The sequence below is a fragment of the Dipteris shenzhenensis genome, chromosome 5 (genome assembly GCF_047967505.1).
Source record: "Dipteris shenzhenensis isolate YYH24624 ecotype China chromosome 5, Dip_SZ_1.0, whole genome shotgun sequence".
Classification (NCBI taxonomy): domain Eukaryota; kingdom Viridiplantae; phylum Streptophyta; class Polypodiopsida; order Gleicheniales; family Dipteridaceae; genus Dipteris; species Dipteris shenzhenensis.
Window position 1 is genome coordinate 5,658,411 of NC_141600.1, and position 16,227 is coordinate 5,674,637.

The 16,227-nt window shown below is 46.2% G+C and overlaps 1 protein-coding gene across 3 annotated transcripts in view; it reads right to left on the reverse strand.

The window, feature by feature from the left end:
- Positions 1-16,227, reverse strand: part of PFI (tubulin folding cofactor E / Pfifferling (PFI)) — a 129,187-nt gene that overhangs the window by 31,685 nt on the left and 81,275 nt on the right. The gene's annotated exons all lie outside the window — the stretch shown is intronic.

Here is a 16,227-nt window from a genome sequence, read left to right on the forward strand (position 1 = left end):
GTGGGAAGGAAGCAGCTGCTGGTTTCTTATCAATCCAATCAGCAGAATTTGTCTTCCTGTCAGCATCATAAGCAGTACCATAGAAGCTATGTGACACATGCTTGTACTTGCTAGCATATTTTGGCTCAAACACCTCAGCAAGCTGGGCTGCTCGCTCAATGGTTAGAGGATTGTGAGCTCTCACATCAGCAGCTAGAGAGGGATCTAAGCCTTGTATAAAACGCAGCAACTTCCCTTTCTCAGAAATATCCTATACAAACAAAGAAAGTCTCCAAAAACGCTGCAAGTACTCCTGGACCGTACCTGTTTGTGACAGTGAATAGAATTCAGCAAGCTACTGTTCAAGGATCAGGGCCGAGACGAAGGTCGTGACCATAAGCTCCTTGAACTGTTTCCAGGTGGTAGGCTTCTGAGGTGACTCTCGCATGTAACGCCACCATGTATGTGCATAATCCTATAAATGCATGCCAGCAAAAATGATCCTCTCCTCATCATTCTTAGGGTAGAAGCGGAAATAATCTTCAAGCTTCGTGAGCCACTCCTCCAACTCATTGGGAGTGCGAGTGTCACCCTTAAACTTATGCACAGAGATTTTATCTTTCACATCTTTGGCTGCGTTATTCCTATAGTGACTACCAGCATAGTCACGCTTGAAGCTCACATACTGTGAAAAGGGCATCTCATTACGAACATCCTCAGGCAAAGCCCTATATGAACGTAAGGCATCTGAAAGCATATCATCCATGTTTGCATGCTGCCCACTTCCAGCATCATGCTGGTTAGGAGAACCACTCCCCTGATGCATAAAGTGCGTCTGACTGAAAGCATTACCTCCCTGATACACAGGCTGAGTCTGACTGAATGTATTAACAGGAGGTGTCATCGAAGCATGCAATCCCTGCTGAGTCTGCCTGCCATAAACATCTCGGTGGGTGGGTGGCATAGAAAAAGGTTGAGAAGAGGACTGGCCCCTCTCCCAACTACCCTGAAACCCAACACCCAATCCAGGCATGCTCGCCGTTGGCAAAAATGTGCCAATGGGCCGGCCCAAAATGGACGGCTCAGCCAATGAAATATGCGAGCCAAATGGAGGCCTGGAATCAATAAGGGAAGTGCTCGGCGGCATAGGCAAGGCATCACCAGAATCAACATAATCCCCATGCTGGGGTGCATGCATAGAACCAACATCATAAGTGCGACGACCATCAGCCATAAATCCCCTGTGTGGGTCAGGAAAATCACCCTGGCTATCCGACTGATCCCTGTGCTGGGGTGCGGGCTGCTTACCCTTATCGTGCATACTGATGGCGGTAGTGATCTGTTGCCCAATGTTCTTACCCATCTGGGTGATAGCTGTATCGTGCATAGCCATAGCAGTGGTGAGCTGCTGCCCCAACTGCTGACCCATCTGCTGAAAAGCCCCCTGAAGCATCGAGGCCAATGCATCTAGAAACTGTGTGTCGGTAGGCATAGCAGAAACTGGCTGTGAAGGAGATGCACCCTCTGTGACCGGCATCTGCTCCTGCTGAGCAACATCGTCACCCTGTTGAGATGACTCAGCCGACCGGGGTGCACGTTTGGGTGCCATGAGTGACACGAGGAAAATGTGCCAAGTGTCAAAGGCTCGATGTAGAGGCTCGAGAGGTGTCAGTAAAGAGGCTCAAATGCAGTCGTTGAAGAGGTTCGAAGAAAGCTCGGTGAAGAAGCTGGAAACGGGGCTCAAAATGAGCCACGAAGGTGGCTTAGAAAGGCCCAGAATAGGGTTGTAGGAGTACCCTAAAAGAGGGTTTTTTTTTTTTTTTGGGAGCTTAGGACAACTAAGACACCTAGGGTAGTCTCAACTAAGCCAAACTGACTAAACCCAACCTTACCCAATCACTAACCTAACTAAACCTAGCTAAAGTAACCCAATCCACTAACTAGCTAGACCTAACCAGACCTAAACTAACCTAACCAACCAAACCCAAGTAGCTAACCAACCCCCCTAAACCCTAGCTAACGGAACCTTAGGAAAGACTAAGGTTTTTTTTTTTTTTGTGGTTGCATTGTAGGCATGATCGACGACGGCGGCCTGGTGAGAGGGCAGAGAGAAAGGGCGACAGAAGCATGGCGGCCAGGCGGAGCAAGGCAAAGGCGTAGGAGCGCTGGAGTGACGAAAAGGAAAGGGACACTGAAGTGACAGAGATGCTCACGGACGGCGATGCCACGAGCAAGATGCCACCGAGGTCGAGATGCCACGGACGATGACTTGTAGCTTGGGCCTGCTGGGTTTGCAGGGCTGCTTCTTTACGAGATGCCTGCAAAGGAAAAGGGGGCAACGAAAAGCTGAGCAGTGCATGAGCGTCGTTAGGTGCAAGCCACGAAGGCGGATCCGTTAGAGGCACAGGCAGGTAGGTGGCAAGCCGGAATACCCTAGCTGAGGAGGAGCTCTCCGAAAACATTTGTCGTGGACTCTTCTCGGCTCTCCAGACTGGTCGTGGGCTTGTGGAATATGCGAAGATAGGCTTAGATAGGCACGTAGCAACTGGTATCGTTGGCCTTGCGTCTCTCAGCCTACGAGCTAGTGGTACCTTGCTGCGTCTGTCAGCCTACGAGCTGATTGTACCTTGCTGCATCTGTAGGCGTCTCAACGTACTGATTGCTATAATGCAGGGTTGGTGAAGCCAACGGAAGCAAGGTGCCAGAGAGCGGAGCTCTAATACCAATGTAGTGAAGGGGGTTTGGAGATGGGGAGAGAATAGCAGAAGGAAGGGAGAAGAAGGGGAAGGAGAGAGGAAGAGAGAGAAGAATGAGGGAATAGAGAGATAGAGAGAGGGAGAGAGAGAGTGTGTGAGCGTAGGCAGCAGGTAGCAGGAAGGAGGAGGGAGAGTAGATAGGATTAGATGTCACATCAAAAAGTCCCTTACAATCCTTTTGGGTTGACTTATATAGTCCCCCACAGTTCCCACATTTCCCCTACTATTCTCCCATCTATTTCCCCCTTAAAATCCATCTTTTTCCCACCTTCATTACAGCGTGACGGGATGGACTCATGGCGTGGGCTTGGCAATGGATAGGAACATTGGAGCGCTGAAGGCAACTTGACAGAGGCGACAGCCTTGCCCTCGAGCTGCCTATCGATGGGTGCTACATTTAGGACGGGGTTGGCTCATGGTGGCGCGGCTGTGCGATGGCGATGGCAGGGCTAGGTGAAGGCTGTTGTTGGGGGAACCAAATAGCCCATCGGAACTGTAGGTCGGCAGGTCCTTTGATTTTGAGATCGGGCTACCAAATAGCCTATCCTAGGGCTGTTTGTCTTGATGGTCTGAGAAACCAAATAGCCCGTCTCAATGGACTTGTCATGGGGCTGTCGAATAGCAAGGTGTGAGCAAGGGCTGTCAAATAGCCCGTCCACCTCCACCTCTACGTCAAATCGCTAGGGTTTGGGGTTGTCAACAGCTCGAAATCGATGCACTTTCCAGGCTGCTCACGTGGATCTACTCCTTGGATACCACACGTAGCGATGTATCCTGCTCTTTTGAATAGCAGGCCCAAGAAAGGACTCTGATACCAATGTAGAAAAGGGGTAGGGACAGATTTGGAAAAGGGGGATAGGCTAGCAAAAGGAGAGAGAGATAGGGGAAGAAGGGAGGACAAGGGGTAGGAGAGAGAGAGAGAGAATGAGGTAGGAAAGAGAGGGAGAGATTGAGAGGGAATAGGGAAGAGAGAGAGAGTGTGTGAGCGTAGGTAGGAAGGAGGAGGGGAGAGTAGCAGGCCATAGAAAGGGCTCTGATACCAATGTAGAAAAGGGAGTAGGGACAGATTTGGAAAAGGGAGTAGGGACAAATTTGGAAAAGGGGAATAGACTAGCTAAAGGAGAGAGAGACAGGGGAAGAAGGGAGGACAAGGGGTAGGAGAGAGAGAGAGAATGAGGTAGGAAAGAGAGGGAGAGATTGAGAGGGAGTAGGGAAGAGAGAGAGTGTGTGTGAGCGTAGGTAGGAAGGAGGAGGGGAGAGTAGATAAGATTAGATGTCACATCCAAAAGTACATAGTAAGGGGTAGATGTAGACTTATATAGTCCCTCCACATTTTCCGCCTAAAGGGCCTCAAACTTGGCCTCTTTTTCCCCTTCATTACATCCTCATTGGATGCTCCAAACTCTCAAGGAGAGTAAGCTTGATGCTCCTTTGCCTAGCAGAACATATTTCGTTACTTGCAAGGCACTAAGTCTTATGGCTTGATGTTTCCCAGGGGGGGTGACTTGCAAATGCATGCTTACATTGCCTCAGATTGGGCTGGAGATTATGACACAAGGCAGTCCACTAGTGGTAATTGTTTCTTTTTGGGTGATGCTTGCATTTCTTGGTTGATCAAGTAACAATCTACAGTGGCTACCTCCTGAAGCTGAGTACAGGGCAGCTTTCAGAGCAGCAGTTGAGTGTGTTTGGCTGCGTCATTTAGTGGCTAATCTTCATCTAGCATTGAAGATTCCTCCTACTATTCTAAATAATAGTCAGAGTGCTATTGCAGTTGCCAAGAATCCTGTGTTTCATGCTCGCACAAAGAACATTGAGATTCATTATCATTATGTCAAAGAGAAGTTGCATGTAGGAGAGATCAGCATGATCTATGTCTCCACACATGGCAATGTTGCAAACATCTTCACCAAAGCACTTCCACCTGAGAAGTTTGAGGCATTTCGCAATGCTCTCAACTTATCTCCTTTTGGTGATTGATTTTTTCCATGTACATCATTACATTGGCACTGCAGGGGGGTGTTGGAATTATCACCATAATTTATGGCAGTGACCAATGTTGACTAATAAGTGGGTTAGGGGCACTTTTCCCTCATTAGAGGTTTTCCCCCCTAACCGCAGTTAGGATACTCGACTACAGCTAGTAGTTAGTGGTTGGATTAGTTAGGGTTTTGTCACTTTGACAAAACCCCTAGTTTTGTATGTTGCTTATCCATCTTTTGCAATACAACTGGCGTTGCTCTCCTTTCTGCTCACACCCTTTTGCTCACAGTTGTGGCTCCCCATATTCAATATAGCTCATGATGAGAGAAGTCCAAGAATATACATTTCGAACCACCAACCTCTTAAAAAGCTGCACAACATTGCACATGCTTCCAACTTGCACCAACATTGGGACCAGATAGTTCCCAAGAGAAATATGATCTTCCAACCCACTTTTACACATGTAGGCATGCAAGCGCTTGGCATATGCCAAATTTTCCTTTTTTATGCACTTGTGCAATATGCATGTAAGGCTCTCAAAGGAACACGGTTGTTTCAACGAAATGAGTGCTTCCTCTAAGATAAGCGTCTTCCAGCCAGTTCTCTCTCGCAGTTCTTGTTCTTTGGATCCATTCACCTATACTCCAGACCTTGAGCCAGACTTGCCACACTCCTTCACCAAGCCACGGCCTTTAGAATTTGCCTAGGCCTGAGCAACGGATGCTTGGACCCTGTACATTCGTACCACAGGACTCCTTTTCCTGGAGCATGTCTTGAGTGAACACAACCAAGACTGTACCAGCCATCTATCCATACTATCTCCTTGGCAATGTTATGCTTGAAATCCGAAAACCTTTGGTTTGTCTGGTAAGATTCACTGGTCAGCCTAGCCAATTAATGCACATCTTTACTTGAGTAAGCCGTTTGGTTCAGACTCGACATCATACTTACTTTGCTCACTCGGTTGTCCCCCAATTGGGAAGAATCTGTAAAGTACTCCTTCCATAAGCTCTTGGCACTTGAGCTACCTGCGAAGCATGATAAGCAAACTAAAAACCTATAGCAAGAAGAGTGTTGGATGCTTGAGCCTGGCATTTGTCCTACAGTATATACAATTAAATAATTGCAAGAAATACCATGTATTACTATAGGCATTGACCAACCGGCAAGCTTGATTACATAGTTTTTTTGACTTAAAAAATCCAACACCTGAACGATCTGAAAGAAGTTTCCTCATCAATCAACCATGTTACAAAGGAGTAGACCGATGTAGCATTGAAGGTGAGCATGGCTTCAAGCAATGTCATGGTCTACAAAAGCTACCACTGTGATTGTACCTTATGAATAGGCAGAGATACAAATGACTAACCCTTAATGAAGAGGTTAAAGCTGGCTGGCTGACGGAGTCAGGGAGGCTAAGCCCTCATCCTGAAATGCACGAAAAGGCTGCTAAAGGGCTGATGCTGGTTAGCTTAACAATGGGAGGCATTGGAGCGGTGGTGGGAGAATGTTCGCCTTCAAATCCATAGAGCCTAGACGTCATAGGCTGCCGGACATTTCCCGCCAGAGCGGGCAGTGAGGGTGTGGATCTCCACTACGGGAAACCCCTTGCCGTTTCTCTTTTGCTCGAAGAGAAGGGTTTGAAAATCGTAGGATGGTGGAGAATGATTGTAGAAATTATTCTGGAATGTGTGGCTAAGCAAATGTTTTTGCCCTAGCCAGAGCCAGGAAGTGGGTTTCACTCAGCGAAACCCACTTTGTGGCTCTAGCCAGGGCAAAAAAGTTTGCTTCAAAGGACAAAAATCTATCATTTATAACTCTAAGTTAGAACTTTATAGGGGTTGCAACTTTCCATCCATCCGCTCTGCCTTTGGATAAAAGACATTGTGTGATTATTAATGTGGTGTATCTCACATCAACCCATTATTACTTGAAGTGGCACCTTGGGTGAAATTTTTTGTTCCAATTGTGGAGGATGAGGACAAATTTGTCCTTTGAAGCAAATTTTTTTGCCCTGGCCAAAGCCAGGAAATGGGTTTCGCACTTCCTGGCTCTAACCAGGTAAAAAAATTGCATCCAATGAAAAAATTTTGTTCAAACAGCAAATTCTTTTGCCCTAGCTAGAGCCAGGGAAGTGGTTTCACCGGGCGAAACCCACTCATTTTGCTTTTTGGTATCAAATAAGACCACTCAAACTGTCTAGCTCCCACCTCCAATTATGTTTTGGGTATTCGGCACAATTTCATTCTAAGGCTAGATTTTAGTTGGGGAAGGTCAAGGAATCATCTTTCTTCAATAAACCATGGAGTTGCTTATAGGCCTTTCACGTATGTCCAGGTGCATGTTCCATATGTTGCATACTAAAAGTACTGAGCTGAGAGGGTAGATTTTCTAATTTAATACCTATGTAACAGGGTTAACTTTCAACTTATGCACAAGCTACAGCAACAAAACATGTTGCTCACCTAGGAACTCAGGCACAGAAGCTGATCATGGTTGAAAAAGGAAAGTGAGAGAACGAGATATAATATGGAGACCACAACTCCTTTCTATAGTGTTTACTCGAGGGTGGCATGAGGCAGCCTGACGTCGAGATGCCACAAGGATAGTACCTCGAATGGGGCGAGTGCTTGCAACACATGTCCAAATTTGACCTGGCATATGTAAGAGCATGGGTCACAATCGTGGAATCTCGTAGCTACATCTCGTATGAAGGGGGGTGTGATCTCCTACTATCTCCTCATGAAATAATAGCCAAAACATAGCATGCATGTGGAGATGAGATATCACAAAATAACACGAAGCTTCTATTATCACTGAGGATATCGGATGCAAGCACACAGTTGTCACAGACATAAATACCTCACGTACTCAATAGTCTCACACACATAATTATCTCACCCACACTAAGTGTGATATGCATAGCTACAAAATAGGAAAAAAATAGAATCCATCTACCTTCCACTATTTTCACCATCATCTCTAAACTTGGTCTAGAAGGAAGAATCCATGGGAGGTGTCCTAAATCAAGGAGATGATTGATAAGTGGCATGTCCACCTACAATCCACATATCACTAGAACCTTAGACAACCTGATTCACCTAGACACACACATTTAGTCATGAAGTTTGGATGCTATGATCATCCATCTTTCATCACTCTATCTTGATCAAGCATCCATACTACACAAGAAGAGCTTGAACCACTAAGGACTCACAAAAAATAAATGCCCATCAGCTAGAACACAATAGGAGGAGGCAATAAAGGAGAATTTCAGCCAAGTTAGCCTCATGAGAGGTGGTCTCTTTCTCTTTGTCTTCTATCTTCTTATTCCTCTTGTCCCACTTCTTCCTTTGACAATCTTTAATAACATACTTTTCTTTCAACAAGCAGATATAGGGAGCTTCAAAAATCAAGGGTATCTTTGCTCCTTTGGGCAAGGGGATAGCTATTTCAAAGTTTCCAATCAAAGCTTCCTTTAATCAAGGGAATCGTCCATTTCCACCTCTTATGTCTCGTAAAGAGAACAACTTCAATGTCATCTCACAGCAATCCCATGTTCTCCCTCAATCTAGAATCTATGGTATGAAGTCATGAGTTGGCCCATGGTGATCCCTACTGTCATGTGCACGGATTGGTATCTGACGTGTACTAGTTACACAGAACTAGCTCAGGTTAGCCTGGGGAGGCTTAGAGCTAGGCAGGCTTGATTCTCGGGTTGAGTGGCAAGGGTACGAACTATTTATAGGTCTTCGCTATTTTTGGCGCCGGGGCCCAAGTCTATAAAAGAGGCCCAGGGGGTTCAGTTCTCAGTGTGCAGTAGGGAGCAAGTCTCGTTCCCAGGTGCTAGGTCTGATCCTGGATTGTGTCGCGGACGCGCGCCTGCATCTTAGCGTAGCCCAAGGCCCAGTGGCAGATCCAAGGCTTCACAGCGCCTCCTGGTGGTATGGGACACCAGGCTGGTTTGGATCTGATTGGGAGTTCGTGCCAGTAGCTCAGCTCGTGGCTCGGGGGGACATCTTCTGATTCGGGATCACATCCCGTAGATGTCACGGTTGGGTGGTGAGCAGCCTGCTCAGTTCTGATGTTGTGTGTGGTTATTTTGCAGATCAGGGGTTTCAGGAGTTCTGGGATGTGTCAGTTGGTATCAGAGCCACCTCCTGAGGTAGGAACTTCTGATGCGAGAAATTTGACGGATTTCTCTTCCAGGTATGCCCTAAAATTCGAGATTTCCTGCTGCGTTTTTTTTGTCTACCTGGGGTAGAAGGGGTGAAGAAATATCTGGGAAAGGAAGAAGAAGAGGAGTGAAATAGAATCGAAATCTCTGAAGGCTACGGAGAGAAGTTTAGAGGGAGGAGAAGAGAGCAGAAAAGAAGGAACGTTGTGCAGAAAAAAAGTCTGCAAGGGGATGAAGGGATGCGGGGTGTAGGAAAGGGCGCAGTAGGCGAGGCAGTAGCGGCAGGACAGCCTGTGCAATAGGCTGTCCACAGCCAGCGCAATAGGCTGTCCACAGCCTGCGCAACAGGCTGCGAACAGCCTGCGCCTAGGGCTGCGTGCAGCCTGCGTAGGAGGAAGGTGCTTTTTTGCGAAAAAAGCACCCCTCCAAAGTTGGAGGGGCTCAGGTGCTTTTTTCGCAAAAGCACCCCTCCAAAGCTGGAGGGGCTCAGCCTTTTTTGGAAGCCTAGCTTCCAAATAAGGCAGCCCTGCACCCTATATAGGTGGGGGCTGGGTGCTAGGCTACCCACAAGCAGCCTTGAGTCTCGAGATCTCACCTCGAGTTCCGTGCCCAGCCAGCCTCGTCCGTACAGCCAGCGCCCTGTTTCGTTCAGCTCCCCTGCATCTGCCCTTGCCTGCGTCAGCCCTGCACAGCTCCCAAAATTTCCGTACCAGTCCGTACAGTTACAGCGACAGCCGTACAGCCTGTACGGACTGTTTCGCCTGCTCCTGTACCTGCTGCTGCTCCGTACAGCGACTGCGCCAGCTTCTGCAGCCACCGTACGGACTGCGTCAGCAGCCGTACAGGCCACGTCAGCAGTCCGTACAGCCTCTATTGTCGACTGCGCATCCGGTTTGCAGATTCGGGGAGGCACCAGGACTCGTGGTCTTCCAGATTCCAGCATCCTTTTCTGTCAGATTTATTTGGGACGGTTTTCTTCTACTCCATCTCCCTCCGTGCTCCGTTTCAGTTATTTATTTCTCTCCGTTTGTAATCAAATCAGTATTCAGCCATGTCTGATTCTCCGAATCCCGAGTTCACTATGGGAGAGCAGGAATTAGATTACACTCCAGTGGGAGAGGATGATCAGGGACTCTATGACGACCTGATCACTAAGAAAGCCTTCAGTGAGTTCACGACTGCTCTGGATGGTAAATTTGAGCAGGTCAACGCTAATCAATCGGGGTTGACACAGCAACTCCAAGGGATACAAGCAACTTTGACTCTTCTGGCTAGCACGGTTCAGGCACTCACGCATGTGGATGCCATGGCCTCCGTGCTAGGCCCGAATATCACTCCGGATCCCTTTCCAGGTGACCAGAAATCAAGAACAAAGGAGGTGGTTGACACTTGGTTGCACAAGTGGCAAGTTCACTTCCAATTTCACCCCTATCCAGACGAGAAAAAGATTCAGCTAGCAGCAGGGTTTATGTCAGGTAAAGCCTTGCTTTGGTGGAAAGAACTTCAGCCTAAGCCTGACACTTGGACAGAATTTGAGGGTATCTTCAGGAAGGAGTTCCTGAAGAAGGAAGATGACTATGATATCGTCGGCAAGCTCAAAGCCCTCGATATGTCGAAATTGAATTTAACTTTTGAAGTTTATCTTCAGAGATTTAGGGATCTGCAAACCAGGGCCACCAAAATGGATCCTGTAACCTTGTTAGGTTTTTTCGTCGATGGTTTGCCAGACTCCTATAAGTTACAGATTAAGAATAACAAGTGCACAACATTGCAGGAGGCCATGACATATGCGCGCATATATGATGATACCATGGCCGGTATCAAGGCAACCACAGTTACCGAGACGAACGGAAAGAACAAACGCAAGTTCTTTCAGCATGCAACTGGTATTGCGGAGACGAAGTCTACGGACAACGCCTCCAGGAAAAGCTTAACTCCTGCGAAGAATGGTAAGGCCCGTTTCCTTCGCACTCTCAGGCTCAAGAAAGAGGGCCGGTGTTTTTATTGCGAGGAGCGGGGCCACACGAAGAATGAGTGTCCTAAGCGGAAGAACCAGAAATTGGTGCTAGGACCGAAGCTCCAGGCAGGTCCGCGTACCGCAGCCAAGGGAGCCAACCAGGTTACGATGACAGGTATTTCAGTAAATGTCATTACCTGCCCCCTTTCTTGTAATTGTACCTTTAATACTTCGTTGTTTGGTTCCCATGATCTTTTCCGAGTTTATGGAGAAGTTAGGGACCAACAGGTTCACATTCTCTTTGATCCGGGCAGCTCTCACAATTTTGTTAATTACAAATTTGTGCAGAAGATGGGGCTGTCCACAGTACCTAGCGACCACACCTACGAGGTGCAGCTTCCAGCTGGGAAGCAGTTTTGGGATCGCAAGGTTGAAGCGCTTCCCATCCGGATTCAAGCCTACACGGGAGCTCTCACATGTTATGTTATGCATCTAGAGCATGTAGACTTGCTGATCGGGATAGAGTGGTTTAAAACCCACAATATCCAGATCGGATGGACGGAGCATATGCTTTCTTTTGTAGACAAAGGCACCCAATTTTATATTCAGTGTGATAAGATTACCCCTTCTCAGGGGCCTATTGTATCTGCGATGCAGCTTCGGAATATATTGAACACTTCTCATTATGATGTCTATCAGTGTGTTTTGATTCCACTATCTTCATTTATTGTTTCGGTAATTAACAAAAATGAATTAAGTGTGTTTGAACACCGAGAATTGAGAACGTTGTTAGATAATTTTAAGGACGTATTCCCAGCTCAACTGCCGGAAGGGTTACCTCCAGAAAGGGCAGTAGATCATCGCATAGACTTAGTCCCAGGGGCTCAACCTATCAGTGTACCACCGTATAGGATGAGCCAGGTAGAGGAGGATGAGTTAGCTATCCAGCTTCAGGATTACCTGAATATGGGCTATATCCGCCCAAGGAAATCTCCTTGGGGTGCACCTGTCCTATTAAGAAAGAAGAAAGATTCTTCCTGGAGAATGTGTATAGATTATAAACGACTAAATAAAGTTACAATTAAGAACCGCTATCCTTTACCTCGTTCTGATGATTTGATAGACCGTTTGGCCGGAGCGAAGTATTTCACTAAGATTGATTTGCGCACGGGTTATCACCAAATCCGTATCTATGCTAAACACATAGATAGGACCGCATTCCGGACTAGGTATGGTCATTACGAGTTCCTCGTATTACCTTTTGGTTTGACCAATGCTCCTGCTACTTTTCAGCAGATGATGAACGATTTGTTCAGAGATTATCTGGGCAAATTTGTTGTAGTGTTCTTAGATGATATCTTGGTATATAGTAAAACGCTTGAGGATCATATAGGACACCTCCGGGTGGTCTTACTTGTTCTACGACAGCATAAGCTTTATGCCAAGATGAGTAAATGTGACTTCTTTATGAAGGAGATCATTTACTTAGGACACAAGATTTCTTCTGAAGGTATTAGCATTGATCTGGATCGTATCCAGAAGGTTTTAGAATGGCCTATCCCTCAGACTGTGAAACAACTTCGCTCTTTCCTAGGATTTACGGTATTTCTTCGGAAGTCAGTCCGTGATTATTCACAAATCACGGTACCCTTGACCAACATCTTGAAAGGTCGTGGACGCAGGTCTACTCAGCCGATCCCTTGGAATGATGCAATGAACAAGGCTTTTGAAACCTTGAAGTTATCTATCAAGGAAGCACCCGTTCTTGCATTACCCGATCCTACCCGGCCTTATGTTTTAGAGGCCGATGCGAGTGATTATGCGATTGGGGCAGCTCTATTCCAAGAGGGCAGACCTGTAGCTTTTGAGAGTAAGAAGCTAGACGACACTCAGTATCGTTGGCCCACACTGGAGAAGGAACTTTATGCAGTAGTATATGCTCTCAAGGTATGGAGACACTACTTGTATGGTTCAAAGTTCCTTGTATTGACTGATCACCAGTCAATTAAGTATGTGTGTGATGGATCAGAATTGAGAGGAAGGAAAGCCAGATGGGCAGAGTTAATGCAGGATTTTGATTTCGAAATACGTTATCGTAAGGGTTCGTTGAATAGTGTGGCGGATGCCTTAAGTCGAGTTAAGTTTGTAAATGCTTTGTCATTTACGGAAATATCCTCAGACCTATTTCAATCCTTGAGAGGGCTATACGCAACTGATAGTCATTTCAGTTCTTATTGGCAGAAAGTCCAGGATGGGAATTCCATGGTTGACCAGGACTCAGGGATTGTGCCACCTAGGATACAGGTGGCGGGAGGTCAGTGGATGATTAGGAACGGCTTGCTGTTCCGGAATGAAAAGATTTGTGTGCCTGATGTTCTGGACCTAAAATCCAAGATTCTCTGGGAGTGTCATGATGCTCCTAGTGCCGGACATCCAGGTATACATAGGACTCTGTCTCTTGTGAAGCATACCTTTTATTGGCCTAAGATGCGTGCATTTATAGAGAACTATGTAGTAGGTTGCCGAGTTTGTCAGGTTACTAAGGCTGAACGCCTTAGGAGCGCGGGCTTATTACAGCCATTACAGATTCCAGGTAATAAATGGGAGAGTATTTCCATGGATTTTATTACTGGTTTGCCTCGAACGCGCAAGGGTCATGACTCTATTTGGGTCATAGTCGACCGTTTGACAAAAATGGCTAGATTCTTACCTACAAGAACAACTATTTCAGCTGTTCAGTTGGCTCACGAGTTTGTGGACCACTTGTTCAAGCTGTATGGTTTGCCGTCTGACATAGTCAGTGACAGGGACTCAAAGTTTACAAGTAACTTCTGGACACTTGTATTTGAGAAGTTGGAAACTACTCTAAGTATGAGTTCCTCAGATCATGCACAATCCGATGGCAGTACAGAAAAGGTCAACCAGTTGGTTGAAGACATGCTTCGGGCATATGTATCTAAGAGACAGTCTTCATGGGAAGATTATCTACCCATGATTGAATTTGCTTACAACAGTGCAAAGCATTCTAGTACAGGTTATAGTCCTTTTATGCTTATGTACGGGTTTCAACCTAAGTCACCAGTTATGGTAGGATTACAAGGGATTCAAAATGATGCTGCTAAGAACTTCTTGCAAGACATGCAGGAAATGTTGCAGTTTGCCAAGGAGTCTATTAGAAGTGCCCAAGATCGGGACATATTTTATGCTAATAGACATCGTTCACCCAGAGAGTTCTCTGAAGGAACGATGGTATATTTGAGAATTCCTAAGGAATCCAAGAGCCTAAGTACTGGTTTGGTTCCGAAATTATCCCCCAGATACTGTGGCCCATTCAAGGTCATTAAAAGAATTGGACCAGTTGCATATCGACTAGAATTGCCTCCTCATGTTAAAGTACATCCAGTCTTTCATGTCAATAGACTGAAAGAAGTATTGGGTGCAGATGATCAAATTGTTTCTCCTCATGAGATTATAGAAGTTACAGATTTAACTTTTATTCCTCACGAACCTGAATCTATTCTTGAATTCCGTGAAAGACAGATTCGAAATCGTACTATCACAGAATACAAGATTAAGTGGAAGGATCGTGTTGAGGAGGATGCAACATGGGAGACATTACAAAACCTCCAAAGAACATTTCCCGATTTCTTAGCGAACTCAGGAGTGAGTTCTTAGAGGAGGGGGAGTATGTCATGTGCACGGATTGGTATCTGACGTGTACTAGTTACACAGAACTAGCTCAGGTTAGCCTGGGGAGGCTTAGAGCTAGGCAGGCTTGATTCTCGGGTTGAGTGGCAAGGGTACGAACTATTTATAGGTCTTCGCTATTTTTGGCGCCGGGACCCAAGTCTATAAAAGAGGCCCAGGGGATTCAATTCTCAGTGTGCAGTTGGGAGCAAGTCTCGTTCCCAGGTGCTAGGTCTGATCCTGGATTGTGTCGCGGACGCGCGCCTGCATCTTAGCGTAGCCCAAGGCCCAGTGGCAGATCCAGGGCTTCACAGCGCCTCCTGGTGGTATGGGACACCAGGCTGGTTTGGATCTGATTGGGAGTTCGTGCCAGTAGCTCAGCTCGTGGCTCGGGGGGACATCTTCTGATTCGGGATCACATCCCGTAGATGTCACGGTTGGGTGGTGAGCAGCCTGCTCAGTTCTGATGTTGTGTGTGGTTATTTTGCAGATCAGGGGTTTCAGGAGTTCTGGGATGTGTCACCTACTACATGGGAAAGGTGAATCTGGGAGCCTAGATGAAGTAGAAGGCCATTTTCATTACATGTGGCCGCCGGGTGGATACCTTGGGTATATACCTCATCCCTAGTGACCTAATGAATCTCTTGTTGTACTAAAATGGTAGTAACTGGTTGATAGACATGCCTATTAGCGTAACCATCAGGAGACTTGTGTGTATCAGCACTACTCATCTCCCTTGGCTACAAGCTGCATATATGATTATGAGAAGGCCAACCATGGTAATCTCGATCGCCCTGCATTTGTCCATTTGAACTGCCGAACACAATCTAGCTGGAAAAAGGCATCCACGTGGAGGGGTCTTGCTACAAATTCTGCTAGGCTAATGTCGTGTGGAGTACATCTCTTCCCCAGATCAAGTGGGACAACATCATGATCTGTAGCCTCTCAAAACCTATCCACTTGTCCTCTTTGAGGTCTACTGCTTAGAATCTACCTGCTGACACCAGCAACAACTCTTTGATTTGTTCCAGAGACAAAATGATTCTTGGTGGGACCCTAGTGGGGCCCACACAAGGCTCAAGCTACTCGTGATTGAGGCATGGTATAGATATAAGACACATGACATGACATGATCCTATAAATGGAGTTTTTTACTATTTTTTTGCAGTAGAGGTGTGATAGATACCATTAGTTCCCCCATGGGGATGTACTCTCATGTTGATTTCAGCACTTCTTGGTCTCATAGGACATATGTTAATAAACTTTTGTGGACATATGAAAGCATACAGATGGCTAGTACCATTTCCCAAACAACAATTCTTCCAATAGTTGATTTCAGCTCTTCTTGGTCTCATAGGACATATGTTAATAAACTTTTATTTCTTTTTGTGGGCTGATAGGAAAGAGGGAGGACATGATATCTCTCATGATGTATCATATGCAAGCATAGGGATGGCTAGTACCATTTCCCAAACAACAATTCTTCCAATAGTTGAGGCACAACCTTTCAACTCTATTCCAGAACAGGGTGAACATAGTGGGGGTGATAAAAATTTGATATCTCCTAAAGGAAAGGGTCTACAAAGGTATGGAAAGGAGATAAAAAGTGACATTTTGCAAGAAGAGCATTGGGTATGTCTTTAAATTTTTTAAACATTTGGTACATTAGGTCATCTTTTATGATAAAT